Source organism: Kogia breviceps, chromosome 1, assembly GCF_026419965.1.
Source record: "Kogia breviceps isolate mKogBre1 chromosome 1, mKogBre1 haplotype 1, whole genome shotgun sequence".
NCBI classification, from domain to species: Eukaryota; Metazoa; Chordata; class Mammalia; order Artiodactyla; family Physeteridae; genus Kogia; species Kogia breviceps.
In genome coordinates this window covers 146,993,632-146,998,494 of record NC_081310.1, presented here as the reverse complement: position 1 = coordinate 146,998,494, position 4,863 = coordinate 146,993,632, and the positions used below count along the sequence as shown (strand labels likewise).

General features: G+C 42.1%; 1 pseudogene; it reads right to left on the bottom strand.

The window, feature by feature from the left end:
• Positions 1 to 542: 542 nt before the first annotated feature.
• On the bottom strand, positions 543 to 1,211 carry LOC131764088 (very-long-chain (3R)-3-hydroxyacyl-CoA dehydratase 1 pseudogene; annotated as a pseudogene).
• Between the last annotated feature and the right edge of the window lie 3,652 nt (positions 1,212 to 4,863).

Genomic DNA, 4,863 nt, shown 5'->3' with positions numbered 1-4,863 from the left:
ATGCTGGAGAGGGTGTGGGGAAAAGGGAAACCTCTTGTACTATTGGTGGGAATGTAAATTGATACAGCCACTATGGAGATCATATGATTTTTATTCTTCAAATTGTTAATGTAATGTATCATACTGATTGGTTTGCAGATATTGAACCAACCTTGCATCCCTGGGATAATTCCCACTTGATCATGGTGTATGATCCTTTTAATGTACTGTTAGATTCAGTTTGCTAATATTTTTTGAGGATTTTTGCATATATGTTTGTCAGTGACCCTGGCCTATAATTTTCTTTTTTGTGATGATATTTTTGTTTAGTTTTGGGTGAGGGTGATGCTGGCCTTGTAGAATGAGTTTGGAAGTGCTCCTTACTCTGCAGTTTTTTGAAATAGTTTGAAAAGGATAGGTGTTAACTCTTCTTTGAATGTTTGGTAGAATTCACCTGTGAAGCCATCTGGTGCTGAACATTTGTTATTGTGGAATTTTTTAAATTACTTATTCAATTTCATTACTGGTAATTGGTCTGTTCATATTTTCTATTTAAACCTGGTTCAGTCATGGGAGACTGTAGATTTCTCAGAATTTACCCATTTTTTCTGAATTGTCCATTTTGGTGGCATGTAGTTGTTTGTAGTACTTGGAAGTCTTATTGAGAACATTCCTTTTTTCTTCACATATGGTAAGGCAGCATGTCTCGTAAGAAGTTCACCAGCAACTCCGACAGGATATAAATGATAAAAAAAATTATATTGGTTTTATACTGTGAGTAAAGAGCAACACCATAAAGATTCTTGAACTCACTTGGACCCCAGCCACAAGCACAGAAGTAGGTATAATTCTGCAAGCAAGGCAAATGTCTGGAAAAAATTTAAGTGTCTTCTAAATACTTTTATATAAACCTTTGTGTATTCTTTTTTCCACATAAAAATGTACCAGCCAGTACATTTTTACTACAGTACATGTAGAAGCCAGTATCAGCCACCATGCAGTCATGGTGATGCTGTAGAAGGTGATCCAGGCAGTGGCCAACAAGCCCAGGCACCTCCTCTTGCCCACGGCCTCCAAGGCGCTGCCATTGGTGCTGTCCTCCTCACCAGACGCCATGGTGGCCTCACAGCTGGGGCCGTGGATGAGAGGAGCAGGGGAGTGGGAGGGGTCTCAGCTGAGCACACCGCTGAAGTGCCACCGCCCGCTGCCACTGCATCCATCAGGCGCCCCATGTGCCACACACAGGGAGCTCAGCACTGCCAGCCCAGCCACCCACAGGGGGAGGAGCGGGCACCCCAAGCCCCCATAGATTTTGAATTATTGGGTTTTCGTGTTCATTTGTTTCCAGATATTTTTTATTTCTTCAGTGATCCATTGCTAGTTTAGTAGCCTACTGAGTAGCCTCCATGTGTTTCTGTATTTTGCAGTCTTTTTTTCTATAGTTGATTTCTGTCTCATAGCACTGTGGTCAGAAATGATGGTTATTATGATTTCAGTTTTCTTAAATTTACTGAGACCTGCTTTGTAGCCTAGTATGTTCCATGTGCATCCATGTGCTCATGTTCCATGTGTATTCAAAAAGAATGCATATTCTGCTGCTTTTCAGTGGAATATTATATATATGTGTATATATGTGTGTGTATGTATGTATGTATATATGTATATACACACATGCGCATGCACACACACACACATATATATATACCATCTGGTCTAACGTGTTGTTTAAGGGTGGTGTTTCTTTATTGATTTTCTGTCCACATGCCCTACTGTTATTGGGTTACTGTCAATTTCTCCCTTTATGTCTGTTAATATGTGCTTTATGTATTTAGGCACTCCCATGTTGGGTCCATATATATTTACAATTGTTATATCTTCTTATTTGATTGATTCCCTTGATCTTTATGTAATGTCCTTTGTTTCTTGTTACATTCTTTATTTTAAAGTCTATTTTGGCTGATATAAGTACTGCTACCTGTCTTCCTTTTAATTTCCATTTGCATGGAATATCTTTTTCCACTCCCTCACTTTTAGTCTGTGTGTGTCATTAGATCTGAAGTCAGTCTCTTATAGGCAGCATATAGATAGGTCTTGTGGCAGCATATATATATCTTGTTTTAGTATCCATTTAGACATTCTTTGTCTTTTGATTGGAGCATTTAGACCATTTACATATAAACTAATTATTGATAGGCATGTACTTATTGCCATTTTGTTAATTATTCTGAATTGTTTTTGTAGTTCTTTTTTGTTCCTTTCTTTGTCTTTTGTTGTCTTCTCTTGTGATTTGATGATTGTAATTAGTGTTATATTTGGATTCCTTTCTGGGTTTTGGGTATGTATCTATTATAGATTTTTGGTTTGTGATTACCATGAGGTTTACATATAGCAATATATATATATATATATATATATATATATATATATATATGATTATTTAAGTTGCTGATTTCTTAATTTCAAACACATTTTAACAATACTGCACTTTTACTCTCCTTCCCTCACAATTACTGTTTTGACATCATATTTTACAGTTAATTGTTTTGTGTATCCCATAACTGCTTATTGTAGATATAGATGATTTACTACCTTGACTGAATATTTGCCTTTACCAATGTGTTTTTTCCTTTTGTAATTTTCATGCTTCTAGTTGTAGCCATATCCTGGGGCTAGTGCCAGCCCACTGGCAGGCAGAGCCAAGTCCTGATGTCTCTGTCTGCAGGGCCCAGGGTACCCAGAGCTGTTATCAGACCACTGGTGTGTGGGGTCAGTTCCTGACACAGCTGGCTGAGGGGCCCAGGGTGTCAAGAAGCTTGTGTTGTCCCCCTTTTGAGTGGAGCCTGACCCCATGGTGTCTGGAGGGGACCAAGGTTTTTCAGAGCTGGTTTTGGCCTGCTGGTGGGCAGGGCTGGGGCCCATCATGTCCCAGGGCTGGTACCAGCCTGCTGGTGGGTGAGCTGTTTCCTGCCATGGCAGGCTAAGGGGCTGCAATAGTCCCGGGGCTGGTGTCCACCTGCTGCTTGGTGGGGCCAGGGCCCAGGTGGTCCTGGTGCTGATACCTTCCAATGGGAGTGGAGCTGGGTCCCAGTGTCTCTGGCTGCAGGGCCCTGGGGGCGGGGGGTCTCAGTTTCTAGTCCCTGCACACACATGTCCTGAGCCCTCTGGTGGACAGGGCCATGTCCAGGGACAGCTCTAAGCTCACAGAGTCTTAAGGTAGCCTGCCTGCTGGTGGGTGGGGCTGTGTCCCTTCCCAGCTAGTTGCTTGGCCTGAGACATCCGACTCCCAGAACCTACAGGCTGGTGGGCAGGGGCTGGGCTGGGTCCAAAGACTGATGAGCTCAAGGAAGTATTCCACGTTGGTGCTTGTCAGCACCAGTGTCCACATGGTAGAATGAGTGTGCTCCAAAATGTGTCCTGCTGGTGTCTGTGTCCCCAGGATGAGCTCTAGTTGCCTCTTCCCTCTCTGGGAGACTCTCCAAGATCAGCAGGTTGCTCTGACCCAAGCTCCTTTCGAATTATTGCTTCTGCCCTGAGTCCCAGAGCATGTGAGGTTTTGTGTGTGCTCTTTAAGTGTGCAGTCTCTATTTCCCACAGTCCTCTGTGTCTACCAAAAGTAAGCTCCACAGGACTTCAAAGCTAAACATTCTGGAGGCCTGTCTTCCTGGTGTAGACCCCTATGCTGGGGAACCCAATGTGAAGCTTAGGCCCCTCATGCCTTGGGGAGAACCTCTGCAATTGTAATTATTCTCCTGATTATAGGTTGCCCACCTGGGGGTGTAAATCTTTACTATACGGCGATTCCACACCCCCCACCTGTCTTGTTGTGGTTCCTTCTTTATATCTTGATATAAAATGATCTATTCTGGTAGATTCCAGTCTTTCTCATCAATAGTAACTGTAAATAGTTGTAATTTTGGTATGCCCAAGAGAGGAGGTGAGCTCAGTGTATTCCTACTACACCATCTTGGCCAAACCTCCAATATATTATTTTTACTTCTTTTACTGATTATCTTTATAACTTTAAATAATATTTTAAATTCTCTTTCTATCAATATTAGTCATTATCCTGACTCAACTCTGTAAGATGAAAATGAGTTCTACCCTTTTCTTTATGTTCCTCCCCTGCCTCCCACTTTCCATCTTCTGTCAGTTACACTTTCACATTAGTTGTTTCTCAGCAACAACAAATCCATATCTTGTCTGAAGGCTGACTCTAAACATTAAAAACTAGTACATACTATTTTCATATTTATACCTATGTAAATATTTTTCTCCCATTGGTTCAAGAAGTGTGCTAGTATTACATCTTTCTTTACGTGGTCACTATTTGATCTCTTGGCCACTTAAAAGAGAATATACTTATTTAAAATATTTAATGAACTCCATTTTCTTACACCATTATTTTATTTTGTTACATATTTCAAACATGATTTTATTGTACAGCTTTGGTTTTTCCTGGAGTTTTTTTTGTTTGTTTGTTTTGTTTTTTTTGCGGTATGCGGGCCTCTCACTGTTGTGGCCTCTCCCGCTGCGGAGCACAGGCTCCGGACGCGCAGGCCCAGCGGCCATGGCTCACGGGCTCAGTCACTCCGTGGCATGTGGGATCCTCCCGGACCAGGGCACGAACCCGTGTCTCCTGCATCGGCAGGCGGACTCCCAACCACTGCGCCACCAGGGAAGCCCTCCTGGAGTTTTAATTGCTATTATTTTCTCTTTCATTAAAAAAAAGTCCTTATCAGATTTTCAAATTGCCCTGCCCTCTCAGTCATATCATCTAAAGCATGGAGTCCCAATTTTTCCCCCAGGGAAATTTGTCCCAAAGACCTCCTTCCTCCTTTAATGTGGCCTGGCTTTTCCTACAGCTGCTGGCAATGCTCATCCTAG